Here is a 14,419-nt window from a genome sequence, read left to right on the forward strand (position 1 = left end):
TTTCCATATTTTGATAAATACGGTAGATTTAACAAAGAAGGTGTTCATAATTCTTGCATGATTTGTCTTGTCATTAAGTGTCAGAACCTTAGATTCTAATTGTATTAAGTCTGTGAAAATTAACAGTGGAAAGTGGTACAGTGTTTAATTTGCATAAATTAGGCCTTGTTGAAATTAGTGTCTAGGATATTGAATATTGGCTTCAGGGTCTGATCATACTGAATGCTGTACATAATGAAGTCTATTTGTATAAGGCAAATAAATGAAGGGGGTGGTTTCAGGGACTGTAGGTAGTATTTAGTCACAGCTGTAGCTTGAATAGCAAACTGGCTATGGGATAGTGTTGAATTTAATGGTGATTTGAGCCAGTCATTCTCGTTCCAATTGGCAGAGACCTGGAATGAGTCCAAATTTGCGTATGAGGAAGATGTTCTGAGGCAGAGGCCCTGGAAGGGTTGCTGCTGCTTTGGACGTAATGACAACAAGCCTGATTCATCTTCAGCTAGGTTGGGGGGTACATCTTGATCTTCTCTACTCCTCCTCCACTCTGATGATGAAAGCTACAATTATTGCAATTATGGCAAGTATTACACGCATTCCCACTTAATTTTCAGAATAATTCTGAAAGGTAGTTTTTTTTTTTTTTTTTTTGGTACGCGGGCCTCTCACTGTTGCGGCCTCTCCTGTTGCGGAGCACAGGCTCCAGACGCGCAGGCTCAGTGGCCATGGCTCACGGGCCTAGCCACTCCGCGGCATGCGGGACGTTCCCGGACCAGGGCACGAACCCGTGTCCCCTGCATCGGCAGGCAGACGCTCAACCACTGCGCCACCAGGGAAGCCCAGTTGTTATTCTTATTTTTACAGATGTGAAAATTAAGATTCAGAGAATTTAAAGAACTTAATCAAGGTCATTCAGCTAATAAGTGGCAAAATTTAGACTCAAACTAGGTCTGTCCGATTGCAAAACCTTGACTTTTCCATCCACCACCACTATTACAAATTATCAAAAAAAATTAGAATAATTTTTCTCTGTAACATGTCTATATTGGGTCAGCTTTCAGTTCAGCTTACATCATAAAAGCTATTTTCCCACATGACTATTTTACCTTCTAACAGATCTTTTATCACTCATATTCTTCTTTTAGGTCATTTGGAGTGGGGGCTTAAAAGGCAGGCAGCTGCTGGATTCTGTTCCAAGACTGACCCTGGAATCACCCCTGCCCTGTTTTATCTGTCTCTACCAGCTTGCAAGTGATGCTTTTCTGCATCTCCAATCTTCCAGGCTTTTATAATATTAAGTTATTGAGTGTGTGCCATATATAAGGCTCTCATATATAGTATTAAATCAGTAAATCATGGAAGAAGGAGAAAAAGGAAGAGGAAAGAAGAAAGAAATTTGATAGTTTGGGAAATTGAACATTTCAGAGACAGATTGGGTTTACTCCAGAAGCCACCTTACCAGTCCATCTCTGGTGTGCTGTCTGTGTTACTTTCCCACTGAGCTGAGGTCTCCCAAGTGATGGCTCCTGAGTTCATATACAACTAAGTGATTTTTTTTCTTTTTTTTTTTTTTTAGCTTTGAGGCATATTATTATAAAAAGCTGGTACTCATATCCATAAATAAGAACTTAAAATTCATCATACATTTACTTCATTTTTTAGCTTGACCTTCTAGTAAATCTTTAGCTTCATTGATTTTGGCTGCTATATAAGGAGATCCTCCCTTGTCTGGGTGATTTAAAAGCATAGTTCATTGATGAGCATCTCTTATTTTTCCCTTATTGGCAGTAGGGCTTACACCTAGTATTAAAGCTGCTTCCCGTTTTGTCATTTTGGGTTCAAACCCACCTCTGTAATAGACACCACTGAAGGCAGATTTTGGTAGACTTTGAAAAACTTGTTTTACTTGAGGCTCCATATGCTTCACGGCTTGCAAAGCGTAACAGCCTGCAAATCCTGCAGCAGCAATGGTCAGTCCAGCTGCTACCACTGTACTGGTTCCCGCTACCATGGGAACTACCATGGTTCCCCCTGAGCTCCTCTGCTTCCAACCGGGAGCACAGTTCATCCCACCCCACCAACTCTACACCTTTCGATTTTTCTTTTTTTTTTTATGAAAAAAGCCCCCCAAATGAGTCAGTATGGTGAATTAATTAGGAAAAAAGTATGCATTTCTGTGAGATTTGTAAGCTATTTTTATTGGTGCTTGTGAATGCTTTAAATTGAAGATTCTTTGTTCCTGACGTTCTAAACTGCTTCTAGGTCCACAGAAACAAACACACTGGCAAAAATTCTACATCCTAACTTCTATCTAAATTTCATAAGAAGGATAATTGAAGTGTCGTTATGTAAATTCACGTTTTTTTGGTCTACACTAAAAACTGTGAAGAAAATAGCTGTAGGAATATTAGGCATGCATTCATTCATTCCACATTTATTATTTCTTTTGTATCATGTGTGATATTGAATCTTTTTGTGTGTGAAAATGATTTTGTTTAGTTGGGGTTTTTATTTTTGAGGAGTTTTTTCCGTTTTCCATTTTGAATTGTCTTACGATTCAACTTGACTTTCTAGAAGGCACTCTGAAATTTGGCAGTATTCCTTATAGAAGAAATTACTATACTTGACAGTTGTATTATATGATATTCTGTGAGAAATTCTCAGAGGAGTATCTTAGTTATTTTCAAAGTGTCTCCACTTAAAAAACTTTTTTTTTTTTTTGTGGTATGTGGGCCTCTCACTGTTGTGGCCTCTTCCGTTGTGGAGCACAGGCTCTGGACGCGCAGGCTCAGCGGCCATGGCTCATGGGCCCAGCTGCTCCGCGGCATGTGGGATCTTCCCGGACCGGGGCACGAACCCACGTCCCCTGCGTCGGCAGGGGGACTCTCAACCACTGCGCCACCAGGGAAGCCCTTAAAAAACTTTTTAATGAGCATTATAGTAGTATTTATTCATGATTCTCTGACTTACTTTATTTTGCTCATTTACTCAGTCATCGTTGATTCATTCATTTTCAGTTAATAAATATTTACTAAGCCCCTAACATATGTGTTGCTCTTGGCAGATGAAATGGATATATTTCCCTTATGACACTTATCCTGTGTTGGGGAAGACAGATTAAACAAAGAAACACACTAAGTTGACAACGGGTGTGAGGAAAAGAAGTGTGTTATGAGAGAGGCAGCAACCCACCTGAGAATGAGCAAGCAGGGAAGGCTTCATTGGGGAAGTAAAATTGAGCAGAGATCTGATGGATGCTGAAGAGTTATTTAGCTCCATCAAGATTTGGGAGAAAGGCTATGTACATGTAGTTAGCCCTCTGTATCCACAGATTTTGTATCTGGGGATAAGGAAGGCTGACTGTACCGTGTCATTTTATATAACGGACTGGAGATTTGCGAATTTCAGTGTCCATGAGTGGTCCTGGAACCAATCCCCCCACAGATACTGAAGGAGGACTGTACCCTAAGGAGGGAACGAACTGGCCTTTTTGGAAGAACCAAAGAAAACCTGTGTGGTAGTTAGAGTAAAGGCTAAAGTTATGCAAGATGGGGTTTGCCATTTGACAATTTTCATTTCCAAGCATGAAGTGAAGTTTGCTAAGCTTTCATGCATTGTTTATACTAGTAGGAAATATGTGATGGTGTAAATATCAGAATAATTTACCTTAGCCATTTGAAAAATGGAGACAGCTTCGTGTTATGTTAGATGTCAGTTTTTACATACTTGGAAAGGTAGACAGACCAAGTAATTTGATTGCTATAGGACTTGTGAACAATTCTTGGTTTTAGTTTTATAAATATTTTTCCTTGGGTTTTGCATGTACACCCATACACCACTTATTTAGCTGTTTTTCTTTTAAGGAAATCTTGTATTGTTTATTAAAGTGTTTAAGAAAATCTCTATCAAAATTTTTATTTACCTACCATATTATCTTTAAAAAGGCAGGGTGGAGTTAATTTCCTCATTTGCTTTGTGTGTTATCTTCTTGCAAAATGAAAACCCAAAGTCTTTTTCCAGATTACTGTTTTAAACTAAAGTAAAACATAAGACATACTAACCTATGGGTTTTTGGATGTGTACGAATGTGATTCTTTCAGGGACAGTGTGATCCTTGAAATAGCAATGTAACCTAAATATTTTATTAAAGAGCTGCTGCAAGTGAGCATATGTTTTGTTTGTGACTAGTATAATTCCTTTTGTATGTCACCATCCAAAACTATTAACTCCTTTATTATGATATTTATTATTATAGAAGATTCCAGTTGCATTCTTTGTTAAACTAACTCCTCTTAAGTTCTGCCTTGTGGTACCAAGTGTTGTCTTGTTTTTGTCCCTTAAGGTGACTTGAAATTCTTTGTTGCTTCGGTGCAAAATTTAAATATATTCTCTCTTTATTCCTTCCAAACTCCAATATATTACTAGTTGACTAATCTGATAAAGTGGTTAAGGAGAATATGTTTATTGGTTAACGCTATTGTCTTGTACCTTAATTAATTCTTTCACTATTTTAAAACCAAAGGAATAACAAATGAAATAGAATATTACTGTGAGTTGAACGTAAGCGATCTAAAATCTGTATATATTTCATAACTTTTTCTTAATTTACGTTTCTTAAGTACTGTTTTAGGCTAGATATATTATCTTAAAAAATGGCATTTTTGCCATTCTGCTATCCTATCTGATTGCTGTGCCGAATTCCTCGTCTGAGCTCCAGACATCTGCATCTAATTATCTGCCTGACATCTCCACCTGTATATCTCAAAGGCATCTCAAACTCAGCATCATTGCAGACTGGACCAGGTTCTCTGCCAGTGTTTTCTATCTTAGTGAAGAACAACCACAACACATCCAGTTGTGTAAGCGCCATGTCTCAAATTTATCCTTGAAACCTCTTGCTACCTCATTCCTCATATTGCTTCCACCACAAAGATCTATTGATCTTATGTTCATCCACTGCCGTCCATCTCCAGTGACATTATCTGAGTCCAGGACGACTACAAGCATTGATTAACCTGTGTCTCTTCATCTACTCAGCTTCATATAACCTTTTGTCCCACTTGATCCAAAGTGATCTTTTGAAAATTCAAGTTTACTATCATGTGAATAGCCTTCATTATCTTCACTTATTTCAAGATGAAGACCATAGTTATTAAGGTAGCCTAAATGTCCCCATAAAGTCTGTTATCTGCCTGCCTCTCTAGCCTCACCCTCCCCATTTTCATGTAACATTTGAAATAAAATAATGTATGCAAAAAAACCTATAAGTTGTAAAACAAACAAACAAAAACACCAAAAACCAAACCAAACAAAAAACTGAACCACGAATCTGCCCCCCAACTTAAAACTCACTGCATCTCCCTGTGGGTGCCTCTTCATTATCTTTATTATCATTATGTCTTCCTGCTGAGATGTAAACACTATCCTGATATTTGTATTTTTATAAACCTTTGCTTTACAAAAACAAATAGCATGATCTGAGAGAGAGTGAGAGAGAGATTGATTTTCCTTACTTAGAGATTTCCCTTACCAGCAGTGCATTAAAACTGTTTTGTTAGTGAGTCTACTTGTATGACCATTGAAGGTCTCCTCAAGAGTTAGTCCCTATGTCACCTGAGGTGAAAGTCTTTTTCAGATTCCTTTGCTTACTTAGCTGTCTATATTCCAGCTTCGTTGACTGTTAATTTTTGTTCCTTGGTGATCGCTCGTTTTTCCCTTCCTCCAATCCCTGCCCATCATAGGGATTCTGTTGCTTTTGTCGGACCTCGCCTGCTCCCTGTTAACATCTGCCCATTCTTTTTTGTTTGTTTGTTTGTTTCTTGCGGTACGCGGGCCTCTCACTGTTGTGGCCTCTCCCGTTGCGGAGCACAGGCTCCGGACTCGCAGGCTCAGCGGCCATGGCTCACGGGCCCAGCCGCTCCGCGGCATGTGGGATCTTCCCAGACTGGGGCACGAACCCGTGTCCCCTGCATCGGCAGGCGGACTCTCAACCACTGCGCCACCAGGGAAGCCCAACATCTGCCCATTCTTTACTCCCAACTCAAGCATTTCTTTTCCAAATAAAACTTTCTTTGTCCCCCTTCCTCAATAACCCCAAGCCCAAGTCAGTTTCCTTTGTTCCAGATATTCCTAGGTCTGCATTTCCTTTCTTTAGATTGTACCTTATTTTGTAATTGCATAGTTGGTAATGTGTTTGATTACTGCCTCTCTCTCTCTCTCTCTCTCTCTCTCTCTCTCTCTCCCGCACCCACTCACTAAACTGAGGAAGGGGTATCATAGCATTATAATATCTTTAGGGCTTGACACAGAGCTTGGCATCTGAGTGGTGCACAGCAATTACTTAGTGAAAAAAGAAAAAAATGAAGAAATGAATGAGTCAACGTAACTCTACCTCAGCCTGAAGTTTCCTGTAAAACAGAGCTAGCATTGTCCCACATTCATTTTCTTTCAAGATAAGCTATGAAGTTTAAGGTTTCCTGAAATTATACAACACTTTTATAATATATTAATAGTGTCATCAAAACTATTTTAAAAATAAGGGTGAAATAAGTATTTGATCTCGTTGATCTTTCTTCTGCATTTCTTTGCTTTTCAATCTCTTTATTCCTCAGATCCCTATGTGATCTAGAGTATGGATGACCTTGCTAATGTTTGAGTTGATATCAGACCTCAGCAGGTACTTGTGAAGTGAAGAAGTGAATTATTTACAAGAAACCATCCTTCACGTGTATTAAATTGGTTGTAGAATGATCCGGTGTTGAAGAATACTGAGCACCAGGTACCCCACTTTCATCATTAAAACAATGCCCTCAGCACACCTTTCTCTTTCCTATGCCATCGTAACAAATAAAGACCTTGTTACTTCATCAACTCATTATCGTTTGGTTTCTATTTGGTGAAATCTAAAGAGATCTTCTGTGGTTATGGTTAGAAATTTATTAAAACATGCAAATCCCTGTTTCATAAAACTCAAAATAAACCATACGCTAGCCATCCTACACTATCCAGGGTCCTTTTTGGAATTACATCTAAGAGCTGAGAAAATGTAACACAGAGATTTTTACCAAAGCTTACATAATCTTCAGTTCTTTACATTTGGGCTTTTTCTGAGCATTTCTGCAATGTAACATTTCCTGTATATTTAGACATAGTAAATGAAAAAATGCTTCTGATTGAACCTTATCAAACATTTGCCTTTGAAATGCAAAAGCCTAGTGTACCCTAATGGCATGGAGTATTCTAATATATGCAATAATTCCTTTTCTCTTTTAGTCAAACACCCTGGAAATTCCTCATTAGATCCTATTTTATCCCTCATTGAGGTCATTCCCCGTGATAAATTAAGCACTTAAATGACACATGTTATCCTAGAAAGATGGAAGATGGCTGGGAGGGGCCTGGGGTGAGGTGATACGAGAGCATTTGGAACACGTGTAGCATATTCAGCAGGACCTTTCCTATCAGAAACCAGGGAGGATTTCAACTCTAAGAAGAAGTGGTTTCCTTGATTGCCTGACTGTAATGTTCATAGCCAGAGCTGATAAAATCATAGCTGGTACATATGTATCACTATCCTAACCCGTAGTTTAGATGCTTTTAATAATTGCAGTATTTGAAGTACAAACTACTAGGTATAAAATGAATAATATTGTAACTCAACTATATTCTTCAATATAAAAAGGGAAAGGATTCTTAAAAAATAATGTTCAGTATTTTCTTTGAAACAGAAATTAAGCATTGCTTAAATCAATAGTTTTTTTTAAGAATGAGACATGTAATTATTAAGAATTGATTTTGTTTCCATTGGAATATATCTGTCATCAATTTGGAGAGAAATTATTTTATTATTTATTTATTTATTTGCGGTACGTGGGCCTCTCACTGCTGTAGCCTCTCCTGTTGCGGAGCACAGGCTCCAGACGCGCAGGCTTAGCGGCCATGGCTCACGGGCCCAGCCGCTCCGCGGCATGTGGGATCTTCCCAGACCGGGGCACGAACCCGTGTTCCCTGCATCAGCAGGTGGACTCTCAACCACTGCGCCACCAGGGAAGCCCGAGAGAAATTATTTTATAATAAAGGTGACTGAGTAGAAGAACTGAAGGTTTGTGTACTGTTGGTGTGTTGGCAAGTTGTTAGTATTTCAGATATATGACAAATAAGGGCTTAGTGTGACATTAATAGTAGGTAATTAAAAGAAAAACTGGCATTGCTAGTGCTTGTTGACTTACCTGTTTTGTACTTTAATGCTTACTGTTATGTCTTGGTCATTTTTGAAAGGTATAAATTATTTTACCTTTTGTTTTTACATATATCCATATTTTTTACAATGTAATAAATTGCCTCTTTCCTAAAATGGCTGAAGCCCTTTGTTAAATTTCTTTTTAAAAATTGATAGCTAACTGTAAGAGCAGAGGCTATATTTAATCATAGTCTTTCTTTTGTAAATAACTATAGAATGTTTATGCATTTTGGACAAAGCTTCAGGGGCAGAAAAGCTGCCCTTGCTCAAGTTAAGAAGTCTCATACAAAATTCACTGGACTCGCTCAATATATGGTCAGTTTCTGGGAATGGCTACAGCTGTGAACTTCAACTTGTTCCCCAGTCCTCTGTACATCCAACACATACTTGAGAGCTGACCTGTGGGATGTGCTGGTCTTGGTCATTTAGTCCCCAGGATCATTAGGAAGCTACTTTGGTTCTTGTGCTTGAAGCTCCATGCTGCCTGGCTTTTGGAAGATATTTCCAGATAGAGACTTTTTTGCTTTTTGCCTCCCCCCGCCCCCCTGCCCCCATAAAAGGAAAGTTCTTCTTGTGGAGTCTGATTTTTTTTTTTTAAATGATAACCTAATGTTCTCCTGATACAAATTGATTGAAACAGACTTAGTTGTATTAAGTACTCTGATGCCAGACACACGCTGTATCCTGGCACACGTCCCAAATGCTCCTGTTCCCACCTTGACAGCTGTTTAGGTCTGTGGCTTTTATTTATATGCTGGCATCATGTGGCTAGTACTTACTCTTAAATTCAGGAGAAGAGAATTATTTTGTTTTCAATAAAGTTTTTTTTATAAAGTGCAAAGATGAAACTCTTTCAACAGCAGATAATCTCTTAATGAGAGGATTCCTGGTTAACCCAAAGAAGCCAATCCTCACATTATTTCTGATAGATTTCTGTGGCCTAGGGTTATATTTCAATAGAAGTGGTTTAGGAATCTCTACATGCTGTTGAAACCAAAATTTGTCATGTTAGGCTCTCTAATAAATACAACTAATAAGAAAACAGATTAATAGTAGAAAGAAAATTTCAAAGTATTGATTCACTTGAAATGTTATAAATACTAATCTGGATTAACTTTAAAATGGTCTATGATGTGATTTTTTTTTCTTGTATGTGCTAGAATTCTGCTTATAAGAATGCTTTATTGTTAACATATTTAAATGTAAAGAGATATGTATTGACAAACATACACACTCATCATCAGATGTCTGTTACATGCTTGCAGTATTAAAAGTGATTCATTCCTGACTTATGCAGAATTATGAGAGCAGCCTTATTGAAGGTTTCTATTCAGTTTTTGTCTTTTTAGGCAGTGACTTTATAGACACATATATGCTTTGGGATTCCTTTTTACCATTGTCCTTAGAGACTGGCAAAGGAAGTTGTAGGTAGATACGGTTTTGTTCAGAACAGGTTTCTAATATGCATTTTTTCCTCTTGGGTGCTAAAAAACAAAAAAAAACAAAAAAAAACCTGGCTCTTACAGTAAGCCTAAAAGAAAACAGGTAGAAAGCGTATGATATATCCCACTTCCTTCTTTGCTTATTGATTTTTGGGAACATATGTTGACCAGAGGCAGAAAGTTTGTGGTCTCTTAACATAATGATTTGGGGAGCAACTGAAATGTAGAAAAAAGGGAAGAAGACAAAGAAGCAATGTTAATGGAATAATGCAGAATAGTGTGAGAAAATGCACACTGGTCTAAATGGAGTACTGCTGAGAAGGAAATAGTGGTGTGGCTCTTTGTACCTTGAAACTGGCAGTAGTGTCTGGTGAGTGCTGCTTTCTGTGCTACCAATGCCAGAGAAAAGATGTCTGGAACCTTTGAATGCTGCTTGCTCACCTCATCTCTCCTTCCCCTCCCTTTTTTCCATGTCAACATTTTCTGTGTGCTCATTTGCCCTCTCATCTGTTACATTCCTTTTTTATCCTGACCCCTCCCATTTCATCAGGGATATCAATTCACCAGTCAACTAACCCTTGGAAGTTGGCGTTTTCCAGTCATTTCCTCTCCACTGATTATTGTCTTCACACATATCTTGACCCATATCTTGCTCATGTGGTTCTATGTAGTCCTGTTCCTTCTGTCCCATCACAGTATTGCTCTATTATTTCCTTTTCTTTGTAGCCTATTTTCTAAAAGAATGTTACAATGCTGTGGACTCAGATATCACATGTGATCATGCCCTTTCTGGAAAATGAACCAAAGATCATAACCAAAATTTGCCTGCTTTTTTTTGTTGGCAGAGTTAAAATTTCTTCCTTCACATTTCATTTACTTTATATTTAGCTAGAATTATGTTGATATAAAATGAAATTGTACCCTAACCTTCCTGTTACTGTGATAATCAAGTTGATCATCATATACCAGGAGTTCAAAGAGCAGCATTGATCAAATAACTGAATGGCTCTTAACTAGCTGTTTGCTGTTGGATTCCCTAGAAGCTGATGCTAAGATGAGGATTTATTTGCAAATAATAAAGTGAGAAACGAGTTAGGGAGTAATAAATGGGAAAGGCAGGACTGAGAAGGGAAAGAAGGGGTGTAATTTCAGGCAAAATCTATCCAAGTGCAGCTGAAGTTTAAAATTTCATGGAAGTTCTGTAGTATGAATTATGCCACTGTTCCAACCCAAGTTAAATGAACTGGACATTTATACTTCTATACCTGTCAACCACTGACTAAGGACCACAGGACTACAGGGTAAGGGAAGGTAGATGCTTGCCACAGTTGGACAAAAGGGCTCTAGTTAGCCTTAGGACAGAACAACATTTATGAGTGCTATTTTTTGAAGCAAAATTACACTGAAGTGTAAGAGGCACAATATGTACTATAATGTGCACAGGTCTTGTTGAAGAATTGTGATAGAATTAGATAATTTCTTTTCCTTTCCACTCCATAACTCTGCTCCTTTCTACATCATTTTCTTTTCTTGTCTTTTCTTTGGTTGCAACCCATTTCATTGATTGATTAGAGAAGGGAGGAGTATTTTCATAGCGCTATTGGATAACTGTGGACATTCTTCTTTAGTAATATACCGAAATTCAACAAGTGGTAATTGCTTAAAGATTAGTTAGTTATAAACATATTAATGAATTTTTTGTATTTTGTTATTTTAAAATCCATTGATCTACCATGCACTTTGAACAAATACTTTACCCAGGCATAATACTGTAACATCAACTGTTGGTCATTTCGAAAATGTTAATTCACTGAGTTTCATAGATTTTCCAAATGTTGATGCATTTCATTATACAGCATAAACAAATCCCATTTGTTAATATTACCACAGATCTAATCAGAAAAAATTGCACTGGGAAGCTTTTATGCTCCCAGAGGCCATTAGAAGTTTTTCAAATTTCTAGAAGATTTACCTCCCTCATTTTTGCAAAATACCTGCCCAATACCCAAGTCTGAAAAGTTGTAGGTTGTCTGTCAGTTGTTCCTTCAAGTAAAAATGGTGTTGCATGAAAAAAGTTGCTAGTTCAGCTGGCAACTAAAAAAAAAAACCACACAGGTGTGCTGCTCCTTGAAACACCTCTTACAGTTTAGTATGTAGCAATTGCTTTGTTTTTATTTACCATTTTATCACACAATAAAAAAAATTGAATCAAGGGTTGAGATATAACAGAATTAAGATTTTTTTTACTGCTTCATCAAGGGCATTCTTAAATGAGACAAGCTTTGTTTGTTTCTTTTAAGGCATGCAAGTATGTGGCAGTGAAGAGTATAATGACAACTAATACAGTTTGCTGCCATGGCATTGACTTGTGCTAAGGCACCAGCAATTCTCCCATCAGTGCTTTTGCACCACACGGCAAAAAGGCAAATAACATCTTAATATTATTATGAAAATAATTTTGCCATCATGAATTCCTGGAAGGTTCTCAGGGACCCTAGGAGTCCATTGAGCAAACTTAATGAACCACTGCTTTAAGGAAAGCAACAACTCTTGGCATTCTTCACCTTGCCACCCCCTTTCAGCTAGTGTCCATTTTAATCTTTACACACAAATTGCAATCAGCAATTAGTCCTTAAGTAATTTTGGAAGAGAGTACTTCAGATACCTTCCTTCAACTTCCTTGTGTATTCCAACTTTGAACAAAGTTCCATACTAAAATATCATTAGCAGTTGTTTATTTTCTCTTGGAGATTTTCTTGTAGCAGTCTACTCACTCACATACAAACCATAGCTTGCTGAAACTACCAAATTAATTTTCCTTATCTGTTTCTGAGAATTTTATTGTATTCATTTTGCAAGGATATTTTTTGGTTCTGAAAGGATCAGAATAATGACAATCACACTTTGTGGTTTTTGAATGCTTTATCTTTCACAAAGCACTTCTGCATGTGTCATCTCTTTCAGGCCTAACACCAATCCTGGGAGGTTGGCAGGACGTTGTCATTATCTCCGCATGAGTAATCCCAGGTTGAGAGAGGGGATGTGGGTTGCTTAAGGCCACAAAGAATGAGTGGCAGAACAAAACTAAGATGCTCTGTTTTCGATCTCCAGTTTCCTCCACTGTAGAGCACTGTTTCTTTTCTTGTAACAATTTAAAAGGCATTTCATACTTTTCTCCCTGGTCTATGCAGCACATTTCTGTTATCATTTATGTCATACGATGCCTGCACAGGCTGACTTTGATAAAAATACTGTGCAGCTGAAGAAATGGTGACTGCCATAGGCACTGTGGTCTCAATGGAGGCCTGATGCTGCTCAGAATTCTGCTGTAACCATGAAGGTCAATGCCTCTTTAACCTTAATAAATATCAGCCAACCCAGGTATGAAATTTTCACCTGCAAGGGAAACCTCAGAACACAATCAGTCAATGTGAGGCAAAACAGTACAGAGAATGGAGATTTGCTGGGTAATTAAGTATATTACAAAATAAACTTGACTGACCCATCTATAATCATATGCTGGGATTCATAATACAAAAGGCTGAAGTACATGGTGTGAGTTAATGAAAATGGGTTTTGACGAGTTTACAATAGCAAAGAGTGTTTGCATATTGTAAAAATTAATTAAACATTGGTTTATTATATTTCATTGTGGTCCTCCTTTTTGGCCAAGAGGGTTGAACTGAGCTTCTCAGCATTCATTTTGTTTAATTAGAACTTTTAAAGTCTTAAAAAAGAATTTGTTAGGTAATATTTTGAAACACTGCAAATGATAGAGAATAATAATATATATCCATATAGCCACCATCCAGTTTTCTCATGTTTTAGCATTTTGCTGTTTGCTTCTTTTCTTACAGAAATAGTGTTATGAGACAACTGAAGCTCTGTCTGTACCCCTCCTAGGTTACACTGGTCACTCCCCAGAGTTAATTATTATTTTGAATTTGCTATTCAGTTTTCATAATGCTTTTTATATTTTGACACATGTATTTGCATTGATAAATATCTAAGATTTTTCGTGTTTTAGTACTTTAAAAATGTGGTATCATTATGTACATTTGGCAATAGTTTTTCCCCTCAACATTGCTTTTGGGATTATTCATTTTAACATGTGTAGCTCTGATTGAGGTATTCAATGCATAGTGTTCATTAATGACTATGCTGTAATTCACGTATACATTCTATGATTGATGGCAATTTAGGTTGCTTCCAATTCTTCCTATATGAAACAGAGTTACAAGAAACATTCTTATATATACTTCCTTGTGTATATGGTCAAGAGTTTCTTTAAGGTATATACCTACAAGTAGAACTGCCCAGTCTGGACAGTATGCTTCTTCAGCTTTACTGAGTACTACTGCCAAATTGTTTTCTTTCTTTTTCTTTTTAATTTGAAAAAAATCAGATTTTATTTTGAAACAATTTTTTTTTAATTATTTCATTTTTGGCTGTGTTGGGTCTTCGTTGCTGCGTGTGGGCTTTCTCTAGTTGCGTCGAGTGGGGGCTACTGTTTGTTGTGGTGCGCAGGCTTCTCATCGTGGTGGCTTCTCTTGTTGCAGAGCACGGGCTCTAGATGCGCAGGCTTCAGTAGTTGTGGCTCGCGGGCTCTAGAGTGCAGGCTCAGTAGTTGTGGCGCATGGGCTTAGTTGCTCCACGGCATGTAGGATCTTCCTGGACCAGCGCTTGAACCCATGTCCCCTGCATTGGCAGGCGGATTCTTAACCACTGTGCCACCAGG

The 14,419-nt window shown here is 37.8% G+C and overlaps 1 protein-coding gene and 1 pseudogene across 1 annotated transcript in view; one reads left to right on the forward strand and one right to left on the reverse strand.

Moving 5' to 3' along the window:
* IMMP2L (inner mitochondrial membrane peptidase subunit 2) overlaps positions 1–14,419 on the forward strand; it is a 909,618-nt gene that overhangs the window by 322,284 nt on the left and 572,915 nt on the right. The window lies entirely within an intron of this gene.
* Positions 1,623–10,372, reverse strand: LOC132524930 (mitochondrial import inner membrane translocase subunit TIM14-like; annotated as a pseudogene).

The sequence above is a fragment of the Lagenorhynchus albirostris genome, chromosome 8, assembly GCF_949774975.1.
Source record: "Lagenorhynchus albirostris chromosome 8, mLagAlb1.1, whole genome shotgun sequence".
Classification (NCBI taxonomy): domain Eukaryota; kingdom Metazoa; phylum Chordata; class Mammalia; order Artiodactyla; family Delphinidae; genus Lagenorhynchus; species Lagenorhynchus albirostris.